The sequence below is a fragment of the Trachypithecus francoisi genome, unplaced genomic scaffold (assembly GCF_009764315.1).
Source record: "Trachypithecus francoisi isolate TF-2019V2 unplaced genomic scaffold, Tfra_2.0 Lachesis_group3, whole genome shotgun sequence".
Lineage (NCBI taxonomy): Eukaryota > Metazoa > Chordata > Mammalia > Primates > Cercopithecidae > Trachypithecus > Trachypithecus francoisi.
In genome coordinates, this window is record NW_022681468.1 from 57,635,421 (window position 1) to 57,662,918 (window position 27,498).

Here is a 27,498-nt window from a genome sequence, read left to right on the forward strand (position 1 = left end):
TGCCTGGGAAATGGCAGTAAGGAGGAACTAGAACCACTATCTCCATCTCCCCTTTTCGCTTCACTACTGAGAATCTCCACCTTTAATTCTCTCAAAGTGTTTTTAATGACTGAGAGTTAAATACATTTGTAGGTTGCAAATTTGAATCCTGCATTTAACAACCATTCTTTCAAAAGACACCATATTTGAACAATCTTCATTTTCTTTGGATGTTAATTTTAAACACTAAAAAAAAAAAGGCTTTCCATTTTGTTCTCTAATTATATCCCAAAGGTTTGGACAATTTTCCCAAAAGATGTTTATTTTCTTTGGAAAATAAATTAAAGGGGTTTTTCTCTTTAGTTATACACATAAAATCTGTTATTTAATTTATGTTGAATTTAATGAGAAATTAGCAAATGTGTTATAACACAGTCTGCACTTAATGGGGAATGGCAATTTCTGTTTAATGATTATTAAATGGTTTTATTGCCAAAATGCATCATTAATACACAATATTAAATTGGCATGAATCTGAAACACAAACTGCATTAATGGTTTTCTTTTCATCCTCTCCATATTTTCCCTCTGCACCACTGCACACAAGTGACACCCACAGAGAGCTGGTTGCAAAGTCACTAACTTCTTTGAAGCAGATGTCCACCACAGCTTGCTGGGCACAGCATCACTCAGCTTCCCTCACATATAACATTCCAGAAATTAATCACAGAAGGAGGGAAAAGAGATTATGTTTTTTTTCTTCCCCGGAAGATTTAAGTTCAAAACAAGAAAGCCAATGCCAACATTATGCCTTATCCCTGCAAACTAAGAGGGAAGGCTAATAATTAAATATGTGGTAGAAAGTGAGTTGTTGATTCTGCCCTACAGCATCATTGCTGCCAAGTTGCAGAAAACTATGTCCAAAACATGAGAGTCAGAACAAAATGGAGTTGAAATACTCATTTCCTTCTTTTTCCTATTGCATTATTGGTACTTTGTTAGAATTCTCAGTATTTTTCCCAGGGCTGTCATACTTCTGTAAAATGAAAGCAAATATGATTCCATCATAATAAAATAAGCAGAATCAAAGAGGGTAGCTAAAATGATATATCAGGAGTGACATAGAAATGTGATTTCAAAAAAAAAAAACTAACTTGATTTTAAGCAGTCATTGCAGAATGTGTTAGCAAATGATGACAACTTTTCAATCCTCTTTGTAACTCCCATTATAAACTTTATATGAGCTCTCTAACACTCCCAGTTTTTTCCATTTATTGTTATTCAGGATATTTCTCTATAATGAAAATGGTTTGACTGTATACCATTCTTTATTTTTTAAAGATGTAAAAGTACAAAGATAAGGTTACAATTATTTTAAAGAAAATAATATAGATAAAATTGAGAAACATTTCCTTTTAGGATTCAAGCCTGAAATCTTACACAGGACAAACAGAGCAGTCAAAAATTGATTGCTGGATAATGGCAAATTTTGTGATACTTCTCAGAGTGTGTGTGTGTATTATACAGATATATAGATATAAATATAGTATATAAAATATATAATTATATGTAATAACTGTATGTGTGTGTGTGTGTATATATATAGTTTCTAACAGTGCTTTATTTTTATTTGCATATTTCCATTAAAATGAACTAGCATTTTCCCAGAAGACTTTATAGTTTGCTAGGAGCTCATAAAATTAGAGACTAGAAAAAAATGAGAAAGAAATGAACAGAATTACATTTAGCTTCTATGTCTTGCCCATAGCACCATCACGTAATAACAGTGATGAAACAGCGGCTCTTATTTTGATCTCATGAAATCCTATATGTGTGCTCTATCTCAGCTTTAGCAAACATGGTTGCGTTTGCTAAAATTCATTGGATTCTCTCGAGTAAGTAAATACATTAAGTTTGTCCAAAATGTTATGTTACTTTTATTGAACTCTTATTGTCTTCAGTGATATTCTACGCCAAATTTGGGAAGCATTTTTTGGGGGCCATTAATGTCCAAATGGGAATACCAAAAATAATGGGCACATTGGGACATGAGGTCCAGCTCAGTGATTGTATTTCAGATGGTAAGTATACCTTTTTGTACAGAAGATAATATAACTTATCAATGTTACAAACATTTTGATATATAATTAGCTTAATTATCATTTTAGACCAGGTATATATTTCTATCTTTAAAAGCAAAATTGGTCTCCTGAGTGATAATAATGTTCTAACATAAAGTAATGGGAAAAAATTGAAAAAGTTCCTTATTAAGATAAACAAGTGTGATTTTGTACTTACAAGTATGATATGTATGTATGTGTGTGTGTGTGTTTCTAATCAGCTTTTAAACTTGGTCACTCTACAATTAACTGTCTACCTGGGTTTAAGTTATTGATCCACATATTGAGATGAATTGCAATCCAGTGATCAGACTTACCATTTGCCCATATCTGTTTTTGACTGGTATGCTGAGAAGTAGATACTGCTTTGTCCTGGAAATTAAATACTGACTTGGTGCCCTATATTTATGAATGGGTACCTGCTGTAAAATTTCTCTTGATTTAACCCATGGTTTAACCCCAGTCAGGGACTGACAACAGAAATACTTTTCTCCACCCATGTCAAGGACATCCTTGTTGCCTCCTGATTGATTTGACCAACCTAGCAGCTGAGATTCCACTTAGGTCTTATGATTCTCTAATATTCAGTTGCAGATTGAACCATCCTTTAGAATGGATGTTTGCAGTTTGTTTGTTGAGCTACTACTATGTTTGTTATGACAGTCTCTTATCTTACAAATATGTTTGCCAGAACAGACGTAATGACAACAGGTGATTATGTTAACTCTTTTGATTTAAATTATAATTTATTTTGGACAAATAGTTTTTAAGGGTATAATCCTACTGGGGAAGTTCTTAATAGATTTGTATGCTTTATCTCCATGTTGTATTTCTGCAATTTAAATATAAATACTTTCAAAGAAGAGACCAGAGCAACGGAACACAAAAAAGCACTATATTTTTAATTGGGTTACATGAAAAAGCAGATTTCAGCTCACACGGGAAGATACTTCTGAATTTAACCTTGAACTACTCCAAAAGTAATTAGATAACCCAAGAACAGAGGAGTGAGTTTGAAGATATTGAAAAACAGATTAGCCTATCACTAGATGGTGATGTTTTATATGCCTTAAAATAACAGAACCAGAAATTTTAGAATATGATCACTAAGATTACTCCCAAGTCTACAGTTTTATAATACTGTGTCATGGTACAAGTCGAGTGTAAGTAAGGTTATAAGCCCAGCTCTTTCCACATGCCATAGGCCCTCATCCAAAGTGCTGAACCTTTCTGATCCTCATTCCTCTCATATTTAAAATGAGTATAATAATGTTTTCAGGGCTATGGTGAGGATTAAGGAGAGTTTTAAAGCTCTCTAGCATTTTATTTGTTGACAATGCTTTAATTTCATGATAGTTATTAAAATGATGTTTGATAAGACTTTAAAGACTCTCTAATTCAAACACTCTTTCAAATGCTTAAATGTTCTTTACAACAATATTGCCAATGCAATTCTGTGATGGTAAAATTTTAAAACATAGATTTGTTATCTTTTCATCTTATAAAATCTGGATACATAAAATACAAAAATGTGGAGTTGTTTTTCTTAGGTTGAAGTAGAGGTCTCTTGTCCTACCAATTTACCTCCTTAGCCAGAACATCCTCTGAGTCTGAAAATCATGAACTATTAATATATTTTCATAGCTGCATAAACATCATTACTTTTAAGGTAGCTCTTTCCTTATCTGAATATCTACCATTATTAGAAAGTTCTTTCTTATAATAGAAAACAAAACTGCCTCTCTGGCACTTCTTCTCCATGATAGTGTTGCAACAATTTGCGGCCAAGCAGAACAAGTCACCAACAGGCATTCTTAAACATTTGGAAACAAAAGTTAGTTTTACCGCTCTTTATTTTTTTCAAAGGTAAAATTTCCCAATCTGAAGGAAGACAGTTTATATACATTTTCAAGTGCCTCCAAATCCATTGACACTCTTTTATTATTTTATTTTATTATCTTTATGGTGTTACCCTAACACCAAGGGTTATTCTGACTAGGGGAAAGTATTATAAGACTGTGACCTCCCTTACTCTCAGAATATAACCTAAATCTGTATTTTCAAGCAATCATATCCCACTAATGACTAACATTAGATTTCAGCCAAATAAAAGTTCTAAGGCTTTTTATACACTCTGCTGATAAAATCAAACTGTCTCATTCTGCATAGGCAGGTTATTTTTTTTAAAACTTTGAACCTCGCCCATTTGATGTTCTCTTGCTAAATCTGTAATCTAATAGATATGACAAATCATTTATCTAAATTGTTGATCTGAAGTATTGAACAAGATAGATATAAATACAAGCATTGTAGTGAAAAACCTCTCTCCAGACTGGAAACAAATGATTCTTTAAGTGTCTTTGAACGCAGTAATTCTAGTCAATCCAAAAATACCATAAGCATTCAGTCCCTACTTCTTTGTCAAAGGTAATATAGGAGGACATATTCACAAGTTGATAAAAAAATCATACATTAAACTGGTTGTGTTTAGCCCAAGTAAAATCTACTTGTGAATGCTTCATATCTTAGACTAGCACAGAGTCAGCACATTTATTACACTAATAAAAAGTAAATATGAGAAATTTTTAGAATATGTAGTATTTGGGGAGCTACTACTGGGTGATGGTACAAATATGTACTTTGCATTACAACACCAAATTTTAAGTTTAACAATTTATTCTTATGTTAATAGCGTTGAGAAAGGTATGCTATTTTCCATATGAAGGAATAATATTGCAGTTTGTACAACTGTAATAAGAACTTCAAGTGAGACAACTGACTTGTTAAAAACATGGTTAAAGATAATTCAAGAATAAAAGTTTTTATCAGCACAAAAGGATTAAAAATTATAGAAAAGATGGTCATTATGATGTACAAAACAGTCATCAAGTTAACTCTAGTACTGATGAAAATATCAGAAATTTCAGATCTGAATTCTTAAGAAAATAAACTATGAGAATAAAGAAATCTGAATTTAGATCTATATGACTAGTTCTCAAACACCATGAACATGTAGAACATTTTTACAGAACACGGTGTTCCACATTTTGAGTAACAAACACTCATTCTTTATTCTGAAAGAAGTAAAGCAAAGCATTTCTACAGAAAATAGTTGTCAAGGCAAAGACATAGGTGTCTGGGCATATGCAAAAATGTATGTCAAAAAGCCAAGGAGAAAAATTAAAGATGTCTGATATTCAAAAAGTTATGTGCTTTAAAGTCATAAGAAGCCAATGGGTTGATTTAGATCCTCTTTATGCATAATTTATTTCTAGATCAAAATATCAATCAAACTTAGTATGTAGAAATTCTATATTATTTAAAAAATTCAGAATGAGAGATGTTTATAATTTTCAAATCTATATTTAACAAGAATATGTCACAGATTCTGAATATAATTTATTTTTTGAGATAGAATCTCTCTTTGTTACCCAGCCTGGAGTGCAGTGGCACGATCTCGGCTCACTGCATCCTCCACCTCCTGAGTTCAAGCAATCCTCCTGCCTCAGCCTCCCAGTAACTGGGATTACAAGCATGTGCCACCACACCTGGCTAATTTGTGTATTTTTCGTTGATGTGGGATGTCATATATTGGGCAGGCTGGTCTTGAACTCCTGACTTCAAATGATCTGCCTGCCTTGTTCTCCCAAAGTGCTGGGATTACAGGTGTGAGCCACTGTGCCCAGCCCTAATATAATTTTAATTAAAACATTTAAATGGTAGATATATGTATTTAATTCATTCTTGTTTTCTTTTTCCAAATGAGCTTTAAGGGCAGGAGCAGCATATTTTGAAGAAGTGAATGGTTTCCTAAGTAACTATTATCTGGACAACAGTTACTTTTTAATTATACACGTTTTGGAAAAGTTTTTTTTTTTTTTTAATTATTGGCATTATTTTACAAAAGTCTATCAATTACTTTACAATTTTTAAAAAGCAAACACAATGGCTGGGTGTGGTGGCTCACACCTGTAATCCCAGCACTTTGGGAGGCCGAGGCCTGTAGGTGACTTGAGGTCAAGAGTTCAAGACCAGCCTGGCCAACATGGTGAAACCCCATCTCTACTAAAAATACAAAAATTAGCTGGGTGTGGTGGTGTGCACCTGTAATCCTACCTACTCAGGAGGCTGAGGCAGGAGAATTGCTTGAACCTGGGAGGCAGAGGTTGCAGTGAGCCAAGACCGCGCCACTGCACTCCAGCCTGGGCAACAGAGCAAGACTCCATCTCAAAATAAGTAAATAAATAAAACAAAAAACAAACAAAAAACGTAAACACAATAGAATTTCTAAGACTGACTTGTTTCTACTTTTTTTCTATTAATTAATTTAGATTGAGTCAATAATTTACTTGCTCTTATATGGTTATAAAATTTGAAAAGAGTCTATGTCATTTAAAAATTATGGGGCTTTTATAACTGCTTTTTTATTATTTAAATTTTTAGGTGGAATTAAGTATATTAATAAACTTTTGTAAAGTAAGCTTTTAACAATTTATCTTTTACCTATATATAAAAATGTCAGCATAGTAATTATTCATCTGGTGTTTCATTCTAAATTCCATTTTATAAGAACTGGCCATTTTATTATGATGAACTCCCAATATTAGGACAGATAAATTGAGTTTTATTAATAAATGTGTATATCTTCATGAAACTAGAGTGAATAAAGGAAAAATGTTATGACATGAATATATGATATTTTTATGCAATAGTTTCCAGTAAACTATTTTATAACCAAAGTGTTTCAAATAGTTCTACTTTGTGGTCTTTTTAACTCCATAAGTAACAATGTAGTATAGTGGACATAGAAAAAATATTGGAGTATCAGAGTACACTTGTCTAAAAATGTTATATGCTTGTGATAATTGATTTCATAATCAATAAATTCATCTATTTAATTCATTAAACAAATATTATTCCTGTCTACTAAGTGCCAGACAATGTTTTAGAATCTGGAGATACCCCAGTGAAGAAAATATTTTAAAATGTCTTCCATCTTGCATTGTAGTCTATATATTTGAATAGATGGGCTGAAAGTGGATGTCAACTTCTTTGTGCACAGTAAATATTTTGATGCTGTTGACAATACCACCTTCTTGATAGATGCAATATATATCAAGAATATATATTTTAATTCCACTTCTTTGCCAAACTCCTTTTCTACCAACTTGATGTTAGTCTCCTTTGCTAGCTCTTATTTCAAGACTTTAAATATTAATATTTCCAAAATTATGTTCCCTTGTTCCTTCATTTCTTTGTTGTCTAGCCATGAATATTAACATTCACTTCTAAGACTTCATCCACCATCTTTAGGTATTTAATATCCACTTCTAATCTCTGATCTATGCCATGCTTTTGAATTCCATGTCATTATTTGGAATATGATCATTTCAAATAATGATTATATTTCTGATCATATTCCTGTCTATATTCAAAGTAAAGTTCAGGCACAAGCATTGTAAGAGGCAAATAGGATAATTTAATTGATGCATAATAACATTAACTGAGCATTAGGTACCAAATAACAGCTTCAAATGTAAAATGAAAGTATCATTAGTATTGAAAATATTGTTTTTTATACAAAAACAAACACAGCAGTACAGATAGCCTTTAAAACATACCTCATTGGGCTAGGTTGCAGTGATCAATACAGTAAAAACATCAGAATACATTAATTAATTGGTAGAAAGATAAAGATTTGTCTAATATTGTAATCAAATGAAATTATATGTAAAAATCAATAACACAATTTTATTACAAAAATTTAAATATCCTTGTAAACAACATCAAAACCATGATCAGGAAACCATAATAATTAATATAGAAAATTTAATATGGAATACTATAAAATTTAGCTTGACAAGAATTTAAAATACTAACAGCATCACTAATAAGTTTCATAATTGAAGTAAAAAAGTTTATTCTGTGACAAAATGAATAATAATTGTTGATCAACATGTCTGGCACATCTCATCTCATAAAGTGATGGCTGCAGTCTCTAGGAGTTGATTTGCAAACTCACTAGCTGAAGGAGTATTTGGAACATCCAAGCCTGGGCAGGAAACATGGAGACTGTAAAACGGTGTATTGTGGAGAGTAGCCTCCTCGCCAGACCTCATTCGTGCTGAAATCTCAAGGAGAGAGACCCTGAAAGCTGAATCTGAGCTCAGTCCTCAAGGGACTTTGAAATACAAGCATGGGATCAATGCTTCATGACAAGGTAAAAATGTGTGAGGAAGAGTGAGAGAGTAGAGTTGTTCATGTTTATGCAAAAACACACATATACATACATATATATATACACACACACATATACATATACATATGTCATGTTCTTAGCAGATTGAGAACTCTTAGTGTTTGTGCATTGTTTTCATATCTTAAGATCTTAAATTTTGCAAGCAATAGTAGACAACATTCTTGGCCAGGATGTCAATGTTGTCAAAGCAGACTTTAGAGAAAATAGTAGAAGTTAGCACCTATCAACAGCTTCCAGTGAGAAAGAATCACAGAAAAGGATATAAGAAAGCTGTAAAACTTTGTGCCAAAACATTTTAAAACTTAGATGAAATTTACAATTTCCTACAGAGATTCCAACTAACAAAACTGCCTCAAAAAGAAATAAACTGAATAGTCCATAACTACTAAAGAACTTAATTCAGCAAGTTTAAATTTTTCCACAAAAATACATCATGCCTAGATGGTTTCATTAGTAAGTAATAAATATTACATAATAGATGATAACATTTTTTACAAATAGAAAAGAGGAACTATCCTACAACTCATTTCTGGAATTATATAACATTGATACAAAAACAGATAAGGACATTATGAAAGAGAATTTTTATATATCAATTTTACTATTGAATATAGATACAAAACTCAGAAACAATATATAACTTATTGAGAATTTGAGATTAACCCAGAATTTCAGTTAGTTTCATGCCAAAGACTATTAATGTAATTTGCCACAGTAAGAGAGTAGAGGTGAGTATCTAAATGATCATTTTGATAAACACAGGGAGAAAATATATAAATAAAAAGTCTATAATTTTTCATGTTACATCCTTCAACACAAGGAAGAAAAGTTTCAAAATATGATAAAGAATATTTACCCAAAACTCATAGTGAAACATATTAAAATCGTGTATTCCTTTTAAAATAGAGATTATATTGTAAATCAAAACTATGCCTACTATGAGCAATTTTATTCCATCTTTACAGGATGCTAAAGTCAGTGTAATCAGAGAGAATAAAGAAATGTTGTGCCCGAAGTCGCGAGACCCCAGTAAGTGACCACCAGAGTCCAGAGTCAAAGCCAAATAGCCGGGGTCGCTTTATTACGAGTTCGAACCTGGACCTCTCCGCTTTATACAATGGCAGGTAAAGAGAGAGGCCCCGGCTGCTGTTTTAGGGTTTCTTTTATAGCGAGGTACAAACAAGTCACAGAGAAACAGTAGTTACAAGCTTATTATTGGTTAACATTTAAAGTTGAACCTTCGGCAGTTTCTGGTTGATTCCCGCCTTTTTCGCAACCTCAAACGGCTGGGGGTTTTCCAGATAAGTTGTTTGTGTAAGCCCGGGGGGTGGTCACATGCATGTATGTTTAGAATTTTTCCCTTAGGGGCTTTCTATCTCAGAAATAAGATACAAGATTTAAAAGGAAGAAAAAAGTGTTTCATAATAAGCATGTTATAAGATACCCTAAACAGAACCCCCCCCAAATCTGTAAATACATAATTAATATATAATTTAAGGTACAGTCAGGTAAATGGAAATAATAGACAAGAATTTAATGCCAGCAATTAGGTTACAAAATTCCTAGGTGGATTAGAGAAACAAAAGAAAGTGGAAATAATAAAGAGATTAGGAAAAATGGGGGAAGAAATCAGGTACTACAGGGAGATCTGGTGGTCTATCCCAGGGGCAGACACTACTGCAGAAAACTTCAGCCCTTTGCTGGTTACCAGCCGCCAAAACCTGTGCTCTTCTGAACTTACTTCTCTCTGTCCCTAAGTATGACCTAATCACCACAGAAGGCACCATTTGTTTCCTGTTACCAGCACCAACACCATGGTTGCCATAATCAATTGCTATAATCAGTTGCCTAAAACCACCTCTGCTATGGCCGCTGACACTGTGAAAGCCAACAGTTGCCTGTGGAAGCCACAGGCCAATGACTTGCACCTTCCTCCTCTCTAATCCCAGAGTGTTGACTTTTGGCAGAAATAATCCCAACCTAGTTCTCAAGGAATTCTAGAAATTCTCATTTTTAAGTATCTAGCTTCAGCAGTAGAGGGATAGAATTGAAGGTGAGTGTGGGCCTCAGAACCAACAGAAAATAGCAGGTGAAATTAATACAAGAAATGGGCAAAATATCTAAATGCAAAAGCTAGATATAAAATCATTACAGAAAAATAAATTAAATTTTCAAACAAGTTATCAATCAGAAATTAAAATAGACCAGGCTTGGTGGCTCACGACTGTAAATCTAGCACTTTTAGAGGCTGAGGCAGCTGAGGCAGGAGGGTGGCTTGAGCCTAGGAGTTTGAAACTCCTAGGGCAACATAGCAAGACCCTGTTTCTAAAAAAAAAAAAAAAAAAAAAAAAAAAAAAAAAAAAAAAAAAAAATTAAAAATATTAGCCAGGCGTGGTGACATACAGCTGTGGTCCCAGCTACTTGGGAGGCTGAGGCTTGAGGATCACTTGAGCTTAGGAGGTTGAGGCTGCAGTGAACCATGATGGTGTCAATGCAATCCAGTGTGGGCAAAAAAGTGAGACCCCATCTCAAAAAATAGTAATAAATTAAAATATAATTTATAATACTCAAAAAAATACAATAACTATGAAAGATTCTAAAACAACTAAAATAAGACTAAAACTAAAATTACAAAACTTTTTTATAAGACATTAAAGATGCTGGGCACAGTGGCTCATGCCTGTAATCCCAGCAATGTGGGAGGCCAAGAGGGACGGATCACTTGAGCCCAGGAGTTCGAGACCAGCCTGGGAAACATGGTGAAACCCTGTCTCTATAAAAAATGCAAAAATTAGCCAGGCATGGTGGCACACACCTATAGTCCCAGCTACTGGGGAGATCAAGGTGAGAGGATCACCTTAGCCCAGGGAGATTAAAAATAAAAAGACATTACAGAATATGAGTTGCAAATCATAACCAGACTAAGAGGACTCAATATTTCCAATATCAAATCTCCCCAAATTGATATATAAAATCAGAGTCCCTCCAATCATCATCACTATATCATCTGTTTTGTTGTTTTTGTTTTTCTAACACCAAAATGTATATAAAACATCTAGCTCTAATACATACCTGAAAAAAGAATGAGTATGACATTGCTCTACCATATGTAGAGCATATGCAAGGAGACAATATATATACATATAGTAATTAAGACTGAGCAATGAATGGATAAATTACAGAGACTAGAGTACCCAGGCTTACATATTAAATGCCAAATGATAAAACTATCATTGCCAATCAATAGAAGTGTGGACTATTAAAAAAAATTGTAGTAGCAAAATTAGTTGAATTTACTTTAAAAAATTCAATGAGATTTTGATTTCACATCTTATATAAATCATTTCCAGGAATACTTATTATGTAAAATACTTATTACATAAAAAGCAAAATTTAGAACTTTTACTTTTTAAAAGTAGGGAATTAATGACACCTGTTAATCAAAAGTCACCATACAGACAATATACAAATTCAAAAAAATTTTCAACAACATAAACTGACAAATACTTGTACCTAGAAACTACACTTTTTTTTTTTTTTACCATATTAAAGGCAAATAATTACTCCAATAGAAAATGAAAAAAAGAATAGATATTACACAGAAGAAAAAATTCCTCTGTCCAATAAAAACATGAAAAAACAATCAGCCTAACTAGTCATTCTAAAATAATTTTTTGCTGTTGTTTTTTGAGATGGAGTTTTGCTCTTGTTGCACAGGCTGGAGTGCAATGGCGCAATATTGGCTCACTGCAACTTCACAGGTTCATGTGATTCTCCTGCCTCAGCCTCTGGAGTAGCTGAGATTACAGGCATAAGCCACCATGCCCAACTAATATTGTATTTTCAGTAGAGATGGAGTTTCTCCATGTTGGTCAGGCTGGTTGTGACTCCCGACCTCAGGTAATCTGCCCACCTTGGCCTCCCAAAGCGCTGGGATTACAGGCGTGAGCCACCACACTCAGCCATAAAATACTTTTTAACAGTCACAATATAATACAATTTTATACCCACCAGAGAGAAAATATTAAAGTCTAACAATACTAAGTGCAAGGATGTGGAACAATTGCTGGTATAATGTAATTTGATATGATAACTTTGGAAAATGATTTGACATTATCTGGTAGAAGTAAAAGATGTGTATATCTTATTATTGGGAGTACCTGCTCCCGATAGTTAAGGTGGATTCTTTTCTATTTCCTAGGCATCTCGGCTGGTTTGAGAAATAAAGGGAAAGAGTACAAGAGAGAGAAATTTTAAAGCTGGGTATCTGGGGGAGACATCACACATCGGCAGGTTCCATGATGCTCCCCGAGGCATAAAACCAGCAAGTTTTTATTAGCGATTTTCAAAAGGGGAGGAAGTGCACGAATAGGGTGTGGGTCACAGAGATCACATACTTCACAAGGTAATAAAATATCACAAAGCAAATGGAGGCAGGGCAAGATCACCCTACCACAGTATGGGGTGAAATTAAAATTGCTAATGAATTTTCCGGCACACATTGTCATTGATAACATCTTATCAGGAAACAGGGTTTGAGAGCAGACAACCTGTCTGACCAAAATTTATTAGGCGGGAATTTCCTCATCCTAACAAGCCTGGGAGCACTACAGGAGACCGGGGTTTATTTCATCCCTTTGGCTTCGACCACAAAAGGCCGTCGCCTTAAGGGGGCCATCTATAGACCCACCCTCAGGGTGCATTCTCTTTCTCAGGGATGTTCCTTGCTGAGAAAAAAGAATTCAGAATATTTCTCCTATTTGCATTTGAAAGAAGAGAAATATGGCTCTGTTCCATCTGGCTCACAGGCAGTCAGTTCAAGGTTACCTGCCTTGTTCCCTGAACATCGCTGTTATCCTGTTCTCTTTTCCAAGATGCCCAGATTTCATATTGTTCAAACACACATGCTCTACAATTTGTGCAGTTAACACAATCATCACGGGGTCCTGAGGTGACATACATCCTCCTCAGTTTACAAAGATGATGGGATTAAGAGAGTAAAGACAAGACAGGCATAGGAAATCACAAGGGTATTGATTGGGGAAGTGATAAGTGTCCATGAAATCTTCACAATTTATGTTCACAGATTGCAGTAAAGACAGGCGTAAGAAATTATAAAAGTATTAATTTAGGGAACTAATAAATGTCCATGAAATCTTCACAATTTATGGTCTTCTGCTGCAGCTTCAGCTGCTCCCTCCAATCAGGGTCCCCGACTTCCTGCTCAGTCGGTAGAGCATGAGACTGTTAATCTCAGGGTCGTGAGTTCAAACCCCACATTGGGCGACAGATATTGGGAAAACCTGCTCCTGATGGTTAACTGATGGTTAACATGATTTATGACACCATAAATCAACTCCTGGAATAAATCCTTGAGAAACTGTTGCACATGGCCAGGCGCGGTGGCTCAAGCCTGTAATCCCAGCACTTTGGGAGGCCGAGACGGGCGGATCACGAGGTTAGGAGATCGAGACCATCCTGGCTAACCCGGTGAAACCCCGTCTCTACTAAAAAATACAAAAAACTAGCCGGACGAGGTGGTGGGCGCCTGTAGTCCCAGCTACTCGGGAGGCTGAGGCAGGAGAATGGCATGAACCCGGGAGGCGGAGCTTGCAGTGAGCCAAGATCCCTCCACTGCACTCCAGCCCCGGCAACAGAGCGAGACTCCGTCTCAAAAAAAAAAAAAAAAAAAAAAAAAAACTGTTGCGCACATATATATGTATAAGGAGAAATTATAGTAATGTTCATCATAGCCTGATTTTTCTTAGAAACACCTGAAAACAACCAATATGTTTTCTGAATGGAGAGCAATTAACTATGTGTTTAAATATTTGTAAACCACTAGATGAACTTGTCACATTTGTTGAAACAGATGATACTGTGCTACAGTGCATTCTATTCACACATTTATTCTAATATAAGACATTACTATTCGGCTTACACAGTTTAAGGAAATAATCATCACATATTGTGCATTTTTTTAATGTGTGTAAAACTCACAAAAAAAGTTCAACATTTTGCTCACAGTAGTGAAAAATATTCATACGTTTGTTTGTTCTTTATAGATAAGAGAAATAAGACCTACATAAGTTATCAAAAACAGAAATGTTTGAATGACAAGTTTAGAACAACATTTTAAACCTCTGGAAAAACAGTAGTATTCATTTGAGAATTCTGAACGTTCTAAAGTACAAATGTCTCAAAATAATTAATAGAAAATATAATTATTTTCTAGAAAACTGGATGTTGTGTTTGTTCTGAAATTTTAAAAAGATGTTTGTGGCTATACAGGGAATTATGGACCAGTAGGACTTATATTATATCCCCTTCCCACTTAAGAGAAATCACAAGGTAATTGATGAAAGAAATAAAGCTAGCAATAAAATATGTAAATGAGTTTAATTCCTCAGGAATTAACCATTATATTTTCCATGATGGCATAATAATCTTTGGCCTCTGTAGGTGCAAACTAGTGCATTAGCAGTCTAAAAACTATAAGACATTTGAAAGAGATCAAAACAATAATTGATCAAGAAAGTTCACCTTTTAAAAATTAAAAGAAATTTTACAATTCTTAATGAGGAGATGAAAAAATAATTAACCTTGGCATTACAGAATAGTCTTAGCTTGAATACTAAGTGAGCTAAAATACAAAATTAAACAAACATGTCTCAAACAAAATAAAATGCCATACTAACTTTTGTAAGAGGGGATGATCTGCAGATGTCTCAACTTCTGCTTAACTCACTGATAATGAAAAAAAGAGCATAGAGAAATATCTCAGTGCTGCCTGATTCCCCACGTGGTCACTCAGATTCCACCTGTTCACTGCCAGCCCTACAGACCATGCAGTTTTGGCCACCTCCCAGATTGACGATGCTCACCTACTCTCCCTGGGCTGATCTTATTTTATTCTTATTTCCCATTAATTGAAGAACATGACTTTCTTTTTTAATCTTCAAAGACATATTTTTCTTCCAAATACTTTTTTAATCAAAGCTTTGATATTCAGAATAATTGTACTGATGTGGCCTTCAGAAGCTATTTTGGAGTTTTGAAACAGACTATTCACTAGGTCTTTCTCTTTGTATTTCTCCAATAATGACCTTGTTCTTCCACAGATGATGTAGGTGTCTCTGACAATATAGGTAAAGAAAGCACATAAATATTTCAGTTTATCATCTTACTTCACACATATTAACTTATATGGTTTGGCTTTGTGTCTCCATCTGAATCTCATGTCAAACTGTAATCCTCAATTTTGGAGGAGGAGCCTGTGGTTGTTTAAAAGTGGGTGGCATCTCCTCCTTCACTCTCTTCCTCCTGCTCCAGCCACATAGTATGTGCCTGCTTCTCCTTCGTGTTCTGCCATAATTGTAAGTTTCCTGAGGCCTCCTCAGCCATGCTTCCTGTACAGTCTGCAGAACTGTGAGTCAATTAAACCTTTTTTCTTTATAAATTACCCAGTCTGAGGTAGTTCTTTATAGCAATGCAAGAACAGACTAATACATTAACCTAATACCTACTGTTTGGACGAACGGAGGCAAGATGGTGCACTTCGGGCTTCTTCTTCACCAACTTTCCCCGGGCGCGCGAAAATGCAGCCGGCCCCGGGAAGGTGCAGACCAACTGGGCATGCGCCAGGTGAGGTCAATCCGAAGAGACCAAGATTTACCTGGTCGCACCTGCAGAACGCCCCCTGACACGCCCGTGCCCCGCCTATTGCCCTCCCACTCCTAGAAAAGCCGTTCAGAGGGACGCCACGGGCCGCCTTCCTCAGTCCTCCACTCCTGTCGGGATGTCGGGACTGCAGGAACTCCGTCGGAGAGCCCCACAGGGGGACTCTGTGGGCCTTCTTTGCCCGAGGCCGACAGACCTCTTCCCCACACCTTAGGTGACCAAAATAAACTTGCAGTTTTGCTCCTACACTTGCCTACTCGCTGGTTCTTTTGTGCCCGCTCTGGTGGTCTTAGAAAAACAAATCACCTACTCTATGCCAGGGGAGTGGACATGCATTGCAGGAATGCCATCTTAATGAGTTTGTCCTCCTTTGGTAACAACATCAACAATACTTATGTGGATCACATGAAAGGTAAAAGCAGCCAGCCTGCATTTGCCCTACAAGTCACACTTAGAATATGAATAAATGGAATACATTGAGAGTATTCCTCCAAAGAGAAATCTAAAGATCATTTAAGTTGCCATTAAGAGATACAACTTTAATCACTCAGAACATTACGTTTATATTATGAGGTGGTACGCTTTATGGTTTTTTTTGTATTAGCTTCATTTTAGACATCATTTCGCATTCCTGCCTGCGTTTTACATATCTTTTCCTGTATCACCAATTTCTTCTCTATGTTATTGTTTATTTTATATATTCCTATGAATTGCAAATTTTCTATCTTTTAGGAACAAGATTAGTGCGTAAATAACTATGCCTTTGACATATTCGCAGGTTGGTTTGGAGAAAGTTAAAGGTATACTTAAGCATACTAAGAGTAGAGGAACAGACGGGTGCCAAGCATAACACTAATCTAACATATATTTGGCATATATTATTCAAGTGATTATTGTCCCTAGATAATCTATTTGTTCTTTCACAAAATGTATTCTCAACCAGAAGTTCTCAGTACTCATGAAAAACAGATGTTGACAAATTCACGTTTTCTGAAGCACATAAAATAGGTTGAAGGAAAATATTTCCACATTGAGAACTTGACAACATTATAGTTGTGAGTTTAACCATTTGGATGAGAGTTTAAGTCATGGAAAAAGGGAGGAAAATGTTGATACCAGAGAATTAACAACAGAGAGATTGATTCAAGGAATATACATGAAAAATTAAATGAGATTCCTAGGCTTATGGCCAGGAGAATGCATAGACTGTAGCTGTTATTTAAAAGATCAGAGTAAGTAGAGGGGAAAAACGTTGAAATAAGACTAAAATCTCTATTTCTGTGTATTTAATCAAGTGTGGGAGATATGACAAGCTTTAAAAGGGCAATTAGTAATAGTTGAAAATATTATAAAGATTGCTGCAAGAAAATGGAAGGAGAATGCAGTCAAAAAGAGAAGAGCATGGGAGAAATGGCAAAACCAGTTAAGACACCACAGGATGCTAGTAGTATGAATAGAAACAAAGGCCGGAGGACACAGTGAGGTCTTCCAATTGACAAAGAGTTCAAGACAGCAAACAGTATTTTTTAACCCAGACTTTCAGAAGGCATCAAAAAATTACTTCAGCAACAATAATTTCCCTTGAGTGATGCAAAATGTAACCAAGCTGAAAAAATATTGTAACTCTGAAAGACGTTTAGAAACACAAAGCAGGAAAATGGAAGTGGAGGGAACTGCTATTTATTGAGTAACACCTATCTGTCAAGTTCTATGCTAGCTACTCTCCTTGTGTTCTCTGATTCACCACTTCAAATATTGTAGCAAGAAGATTTGCAGCCAGTGGGATAAAACAAGGACATATACAAAGCAGGCAAACAATAACAAAAAAGGCATTTACAAAGTACAGTATGCAAGCCACCAATCAAGAAGGGATTTAATCATTTCACAAGAAATTTCAGACAAGCAAAGCTGAGGGTCTACAAAGCAATTGGCATAGATTGTTCAAAATGTTATGATGATAAAAGATAAAGATAGACTAGGGAACAGTGCCAGATTTAAAGGGACTAAAGAAACATGACAACTAATAGTATCAGAGTGTGATAATGGAAGTTAAATTAAAATAATGGTATTTTTCAAGATTGTATGATAATGCATCTTTCAATCTTTAAAAACTTGTAATTTGTATGACTTTTTATTTCTGAATAAATATTGACTGTCATGCTTTTTTATTTGTAATGTTATATAATGTACAGTATAATAAAATAAAAAATAATGCAATTTCTTTTTTATGGGGCTCCTAAAATTGTATGAATTTCAAGCCCCACAAACCCCTGAATTTTCTCCTAGAAGCAGAGAGAGAATTTATACTCAGAAACAAAAGAAAAAGGGAAAAAAAATTTTTTTATAGAGTAAGCATGTGCTATAGTAAAGAAAAGAGGTGGGAATATTTGCCTGAAGTGTGCAGTCATCTTCTGGTTGAAGTGATCTCAGACCACTTTAGATGGATACATTTATATTCCAATATTTAAGATCTATACTCAATATTAAAAGGATCAATTAATGTGTACAACAGATTTATGCACACAACAAAGACCCACCTGTATTATTATGATCGGAAAGTGATTTTACAGAAAGACTGGCATTTCCACTGAAGCAGAACGAATCTGCAGAACTCTACTGGAATGTTTAAACTGTTAAAGAGAACTCATTTACAAAATGCTGGAGTTAAAAATGAATAACTTTAAAGCTGGATTACCCTAGATATTTGCATTTAATTCCTAGGCTCGTTTTTCATTCTGTTCAGCTGTTATTAGCCGATTCTGTGATGTCAATGTGCACATCTATACAAACAGGTCCCAATACAAGGGTCTGGTCACCTAATGTTTAAAAAACTTTAAGTTCCCATCAATGAGTACCATGATCAGTTTCCCCTTTTTATACAAGTGTTTGAAAGAAGCAGACCTGGCTTTCAAATCTCAGCTATTTCATTAAAATCTCTATACATGGTCTTTAACCATTTTAGTTCCCATATTGCTCAGTATTTTTTGACTGTTTGGATTCTCAGCCTGGGCCTTGGTGCTGTTGTCCTCAAAACTAGAGAGTATTTATTACTCATTTCCAGAATCACGAACCACATAGTATAAAATCCATAAATGTAGATTATATAGATGTTATTCAATTGTATATTTATACATAGACTTCCGTGTTCCATCCAAGTAAGTACATATTTTGAGTGTCAGTTGTCACTTCAGCACTTCAGAATGACATGTAGGACCCAAAGCAAATTCTTTTTTTTTTTTTTTTTTTTTTTTTTGAGACGGATTCTTGCTCTGTCGCCCAGCCTGGAGTGCAGCAGCCGGATCTCAGCTCACTGCAAGCTCCGCCTCCTGGGTTTACCCCATTCTCCTGCCTCAGCCTCCCAAGTAGCTGGGACTACAGGCGCTTGCCACCTCGCCCAGCTAGTTTTTTGTATTTTTTAGTAGAGACGGGGTTTCACAGGGTTAGCCAAGAAGGTCTTGATCTCCTGACCTCGTGATCCGCCCGTCTCGGCCTCCCAAAGTGCTGGGATTACAGGCTTGAGCCACCGCCAAAGCAAATTCTTACAAGGTATTGTGTGCTAGCCACCTACGGGAGTGTTCTAAAGATTAAGCACAATTTCTTGGTAACAGCGTCATCTTAAATACGTGACGCTTAACTTTAAATTCATCAGCTGCTCCATGAACGTTGTCTTGTTTAAAGAATATCTTGCCCCTGGCTTTTCCCCTGAGTTAATACGATACCAACAGGGTATTAGTTACACTTATCTATGACATCAGCCAGCAGACTCGCCAGCATACTGTGACTATGAAGCAAGAGATGAGCTTTCAGGAAAAAAAAACAAAAACAAAAACATTAAAAGCCTGTCAAAGATCTATCAACTACTGATTTCTTGTGGGAGAGTTTCCTTCTTAGCATCCATTCCCTGACATTGATTAGAAACATGGGATCGGAAGGCAGCTCACCGTTAGACCCAAAATTACACTCTGGAAAGATACACAGCATCTGGCTGAATATGCTGTCAGAAATTCTTTTATAGCAGGGCCAGAAAGAGAGAGATTTTGTATCTTATTTCTGTGGCCAGCACACCGTTAATTTCTAATCTGGTACAAAGATCTGATTAGTCAGTGAACATATTTTGTTGATAAAAGCTCCAGAAAACAGTTAAATGCAAACTACTTTGTTTTGGGAACTATTGATACTGTCCAAAAGACTTGCATCTGGCACCCTAGACATTTCAGCTTTCATCAAACTCTGCATGTCCTAGTTTTTGGCCATCCCCGTTCATGATTATTCCCAATTTTTTTGGAAATAACCAAAGGACTAATTAGGTCACTTGTAGCTTGGCTTCAGTGCCAGGTCCAGGATCCCAGCTGGAAGTGAAGGCACTTAGGAGAGCAATCACCATGTCTAACACTGCTGCTTGGCTTTGGGGATAATTGACATTTCAAGAGCTGAACAAGCTTAACATTGAATGAGATGCATTGAGGCAGAGCTGACACTAGGAAATGAACACATTTGTTTTACAAATATTTTCCAGGCATTTGCTATGTGCCAGCCATTGTGCTAGATGCGGAAGACAGAAAGGTTAAAATTAAATAGCACCAGCCCAAGGAAACTATAGCCTATGGATTTAGATAAGTTGTGATTTACAATATAGTAGGATGAATGCCACAACTGAGGCAAAGTAGGAGCATAAAATGGGTTATAAAGGAAAAAGGAGGAAGGTTTTGAGAAAGAAGAGTCATTGATAGGGGTGACTAGGAAATAATAGCAGATGTAAAATAAAACATTATAAGTGGAAAACAGATTGTAAATGGAAAACATAGTACCTTCTCAGAAATCAAAATATTTAGCATACAGAGTGCACGCTCATTCCCATGGTTCTTAATACTCTGCATTATCACCTGCTTCTTACATTTTAGCTTTTTTTAAATGTTCGCTATTCTTCAGTCTCTCATGCTTTGGTTCACATCTCCAACACTCTAAGCTCTTTCCTGATTTACACTCTTTGCCCATTTGGTTCTGCCACGATTGGATCAATCTTATCCTTTTTTCTCAGCTTAGCTCTCATCTCCTCAAGGACATATTTAAGTGATTACATCTCCCTTATATTACCATCATGAAAACGTATAGAACTTCAGTATTAACAGTAGCAATTTATAATCACTTACTTTCATCATTACATTAGTTCCCTCCTATCCGCAGAGGGGTATGTTCCAAGACCCCCAGTGGGTGCCTGAAACCACAGAGAGTATAAAACTCTGAAAACACTGTTTTTTCCTACACATATGTACCGAAGGTAAAGTTTAAGTTGCAAATTAGGTACAGTAAGAGATTAATAATTACATCTAATAATAAAATAGGAAAACTATAATAATATACTGTAATAAATGTTATGTGAATGTTATGCTCACTCTCTCTTTCCAAGAGTAATATAATACTCTTAGACCACAGTTGATTGTTAGCCATTGAAACATTCGGAAGTGAAACAGCAGATAAGGGGGCGCTACTGTACTTGTTTATTGCCTATATTTGAGCATTTCTATCTCTGTTTCAGGATATAATTTTCGGTGTTTGAAAGTTATTTCATCAGTATCTAGATCAGTGCCTGGCATATTATAGAGTCTCAACAAATACGTATTAAACAAGTGAATGAACACTTCCCCTCCTCTTCACTCTTACATTTCAAGAGAACATGGATAGTAGGTCATATTTACCTTTGTATCCTTACAGTTTAGGTCAGTTGTTGACACATAATCGATAGTCAAAAGACAGATGTTGATTGATTAAATAAATGAACCTGGGGTGGAGAGCCGTAAGAAACTGAGTTGATGAGGTAAGTCAGAAGCCAAATCCTGAAGGACTCTTTAAGCCTCATTAAGGAATTTAGATTTTTCTCTGGGGCAAAATAAGCAAATGAATGGTTTCAAAATTGGGAGTGATGTAATCAGAATGTTTTAAACAATAAAGGTGTCCCAGATGCAGTGTCATGATGAATCAAAGGGATAAAACTATAGGAAGTCTGGGAAATAAGTCTATAGAAACAATCTATATTATCCAATCTCTGTCCTAGGGATTAAATATACTGGCATAAGAAAGATAATGCTATCAAGAGATATTCTCCACATGGGCCCTTTATCTTTATTTGGCCTTACAAAGTTTATGCTATTGCTCTTACATTTGTGTCCAAATGTTCCTTTTCTTGGACATTAAACAAATGTTTTTTAAATGAAGCTCATTTGTTGTTAAACTATGAAGACATATTAGGAGGAGAAAACTTATTTTCTCGTAATCTTATTCATTTAACAATATCAACATTAGCTGCCTTCCTTTTTTTAGGTTTTCAAATTTTACTTGAAAATTTATAAGAGCAGAAAACCATAGCATCTTACAAAATATGTTGAAAATGAGGTTGTATTTACCAATCACTGGGGGAATATTAATTTTATAACAGAGATAGAAAAATGAATATGCTGCCTTTCAGTAGTGCACCCCAACCAATTTTTTAAATGCTTCTAACTTAGTAATATTTAGATAAATTTGGAAACCGGTTTAATGGTTTCAGATAAAAGCAATTTAATGCCTTATGAAGTCTGATAGACAAGACATTTCAGTTACATAGTTTACTTGATACTATATGCATTTCATCATTCAATATAAAAATAATGATAGATTTCCTGAAAGCTTATCAATTTTTGAATATCTAGATGATCATGAATAGGAAAGTATAAAGACTGTCACTGGTAGTTTCTCTTTAGGAAACAGTGTATGTACCACATACATGTAGTTACCTAACCATAATTACATAGAGTGTCAGCAGCAGAACTCAGATTTGAAAACACAGTACTTATGCATAAACTCTGGGTTGGTCTGAAACTAGGATTGATTCCTCTTCATCTCTCTTTGTCTCCCAGATTTTGTCAGATGAAGGATAAATAAATGTGTCTCTCAAAGCCATCTTTATTTGAAGAAGTTTCTTTTACGCTACAGATCCAAAGTTCTTTCTATGAACATCTTGTATGAATTGATACCTGGTTGAGCTGCATCTAACTATGTATTTGTATATGTTTCTCATTGCTTCATAAAAATCCAGAAGTCTTTAAATGTGATTCAAAACCAACAAAAAATCAAATAAAGAAACATTTAAATAAATTAGTAAGAAAATGTGATGTAGCAAGTGAGTAATAAAGAGTAAAATGTGAACTGCCTATGTAAAATAGGATAAAACTGAAAATGTGTTTAAGAAAATACTATTTTAACAGCTTTTAAGTGATAGAAATTTTCTGCTAACTAGAGATACGTATTATTTTATTTATGTGTACTCCTATGATCCATAAAATTGAAATCTGAATTCCTTAAGCTAAAGAGAGATGATAGGGCATTAAAATGGTAGGACTGTGCACTTTTGATGTCTTATGACTTCATTAGAACATACTAATTCTAACAGGTAATTAATTTCTATTTATTTCTTTTATTTATACATCATTGATTTCACTTGTCAAAATCAAATTCATTGATAAAATATCTTTGCAGAATGGCTGGGAACTTCCTAAGAAATAAAACCTGAAGTTCATCCTATAGTTCTAACACAATGCATATAAAGGAGAGACTGTGCCTAAATGTTTAAATATCTTATCCCAGGAACAAAATATCAGGAAGCAGTGTTTCTTGATCTACTGAAACGACAGACCAACTATATTATCCTTTTTTACAGAGAGTCCACATTTTATTCTGCCCAAATATCTACAGGAACAGTCCACAGGAACAATAACCTCAGTTGGGATTTATGATTTCTTTTCTTTTTTGTTTTCTTCTTTTGAGACAGGGTCTCCCTCTATTGCCCAGGCTAGACAGCAGTGGTGTGATCTTGGCTCACTGCTGCCTCTGCCTCCTGGATTCAAGTGATTCTCCTGCCTCAGCCTCTGAGTAGCTGGGATTACAGGCACACGTCATCAGCCTGACTAATTCTTGTAGAGACTGGGGGTTTTGCCATGTTGCCCAGGTGGTCTCAAACTCCTGGACTTAAGTGATCTGCCTGTCTCAGCCTCTGAGACTGGGATTACAGGTTCTGGGATTACAGGTATGAGCCACCATGCCCAGCCAGGATGATCTGTTTTCTTATTATACTTATTTTCTACTTTTTTCATGGTACAATGTAAACTTTCAATTCCACTTAATGAATAATCACCTCCCAACTATTTTTAAGAAAAACAGTTTGCCTAAAATATTAAGCAAAAGTGATTTTCATTGGATAAATGTTTTTCTATGCGTTTAGTAATTGTTTAGAAATTGTTATTTCATTGAGTATTTAAAAGACACTAGGAAAATCAATTGATGATGTGGTTTACTCAGGAAGAAAAATTTTAGCATGTTCCTAAAGCCTGTATTATGAGTTAACTTATATGCTACAGTAAAATGTTGTAACTGGCAGTATTTACAACTGCTGGTAGTAGAATCTAAGGAGACAGAAAGCAACAACTGGCCAGTCTTCCCTGTGAAGTCAAAATTCCATTCTCTTCCCTGGGAAAGACACAGAGTTAAATAATGGAGGTGTTTAATTTCTTAGTCTCTGGGGTTACTTCATTTCTCAGCCTCCCAGCCAACAGAGTGCAATGAAGTCTCTAAAAGAACAACTGGCCGGGCGCGGTGGCTCAAGCCTGTAATCCCAGCACTGTGGGAGGCCGAGACGGGCGGATCACGAGGTCAGGAGATCGAGACCATCCTGGCTAACACAGTGAAACCCCGTCTCTACTAAAAAAATACAAAAAACTAGCCGGGCGTAGTGGCGGGCGCCTGTAGTCCCAGCTACTCAGGAGGCTGAGGCAGGAGAATGGCGTAAACCCGGGAGGCGGAGCTTGCAGTGAGCTGAGATCTGGCCACTGCACTCCAGCCTGGGTGACAGAGCGAGACTCCGTCTCAAAAAAAAAAAAAAAAAAGAACAACTGATGCGGTCGGGTGTGGTGGCTCACGCCTGTTATCCCAGCACTTTGGGAGGCTGAGGCGGGTGGATCACAAGGTCAGGAGATTGAGACCATCCTGGCTAACATGGTGAAATCCTGTCTCTACTAAAAATACAAAAAATTTGCTGGACGTCGTGGTGGGCGCCTGTAGTTCCAGCTACTCGGGAGGCTGAGGCAGGAGGATCCTTGAACCCAGGAGGCAGAGGTTGCAGTGAACTGAGATTGTACCACTGCACTCCAGCCTGGGTGACGGAGCAAGACTCCACCTCAAGGAAAAAAAAAAAAAAAAGAACTACTGCACATGCACTCTTTTCATAACTGCTGGGCTTGGATGGTAGCTTATACTGATACTCATGGAAACATTAACGTTTACTTCCATAATACAAGGATTAATAACACACAACCTTCTTTAACTCATCAAAGTCATTCTCTTCTTTCAGTATTGAAAAGGTCTAATGGTGAAGTACAAACAGAGCTTTTTATTTTATTTTTTTAAGCAAAGAGAGCATTTAAGATGATCACTTCTGTGTTACTTAATATCAACATATTCTCTTTCTTTTCAACCACCAGAACCTGCACAATAACAAGAAAGCATACACACATTAATACTCTGTACTATTTTGTGACTCATCTCAGATCTCATTAATCAGAATTTTAATGTGGGATCCAGGGAATCTATAATTTTTTCAAGAAAATAAAAGTTTGAAAATCTGCTCTAAAGGCTTGATAAATACCAAATTATCTGCCCATACAGATATATTTACTACCAGACACAGATAGAAGCATAATCTTAAGCTCTGAGAACATTCTCAGATGTGTATTACCAATGAAAACTGTAGCAATTTAAGCCATGACACAATCAAATTAAATGTATAATTTTAATAATAGCACCACATACATAGTATATATGAAAGGTTTCCCCAAATCATTATTTAATTACATGAGTTTTCAGTTATTAGAAATACAAGAGCTAAAGTCTGTCCTAGCTTCTGATGCCTATAAACTAATAAGTGCTTGCCAATTTTTTATTTTGTACAGTCAAATGTGATCACATCCTTTCATCTATATTTCAGTATCCACCCCCAATGCAATACACCTAAATGAGCAACCTAAAAATATTATTTGAAATATTTTACCATCACAAAGCCTGTTCTATTTGTAACTACGTTTGTTTTGGGTGGCTATAGAAATACCTGTTAGTAGAGATTCAGGATTTTGTGAAACACAGGGCAAGTGGAGGGAAAAAAAACTGGCTTTACACCTACTTGATTTATTTAGACAAATAGGGTATAGTTAAAAATGTTTTAATGAGTTTTATATTTATGTGAATTGACAGAAGAGGTAAAAGTTATCTGACATGTTTATCCTCCTTTCTGAAATAGACTGAAAATATGTTGTAGTTGGAATTTAGTATCTGGCAGTTACAACAGGCTCATAAACCCAGGATGACTTGAGTGCTTCATTTAAAGACTGCAAATGGTAACGTAAATGTGAACTCTCTTCAGATTTTCAATTTAGACTATAAAAGAGATTAAGAAATGAAAACCACAAATTATATAGGAAGAGAGCAAGAAATTGCATTCAGAAAAAAGTCTATCTCAAAGCAAAATGGATAACCCTCAAAAAAAAGAAAGTGCAAGGGAATAGTTATTAAATTCAGATAACAGTTATTGCAAATCAGATAACAGCACTGCATATATTACATTTGTGTAATATTGCTTTATTTTGTAGACTGCATATTACTGAAATGATCTTTCAAGGAATTGTCACCTTACTTTATTCACCATTGTTCTTTGCTTATTTTTTATTAGTGCAACTGAGGAAAATGAGCAAAATTAAGTCATTCAGAAATTTAATAAAATAACTAAAAATAGAATAGAATTTACTGTTGGAAAGTGTTTTTGTTTTTGTTTTGTTTTGTTTGAGAAAGTGTTTCACTCTGTCACCCGGGCTGAAGTGCGTTATCTCAGCTCACTGCAAATTCTGCCTCCCAAACTCAAGCCATCCTTCCACCTCAGCCTCCCGAGTAGCTGGGACTACAGGTGCATGACCCCACACCTGGCTAAGGTTTGGTTTTGCCATTTGCCCAGGCTGGTCCTGAACTCCTGGGCTCAAGCAATCTGCCTGCCTCTGCCTCCCAAAGTGCTGGGATTATAGGCATGAATCTTAATTCCACTGTTGGCATTTCTTTTCAACTGTTCTTAAAAAGAGTCAAAATTTGGAAATTGTCCAATTTAATTACAATATAAAACCATTATTTTGTTCTGAGTTATAAAATCCGGGGTATAAAAAAGAATAACTGTGATGCATGGACTCCCACAAAATCATGTGTTAAAAAATTTTGAAGAGGTTTAAATCATAGTAGAAAATGCGTAACATGAGAATTATATTTTAGTTTCAAGCCTTATGTATAATAAACATTTCCAATAATGACACTCAGTAGTCAATTTGATTATCTCCCCTTGGTTTGGAGGATATGTCACAGTGCCATCAAAAATGATCCCAAAGCCTGATCCTCAGG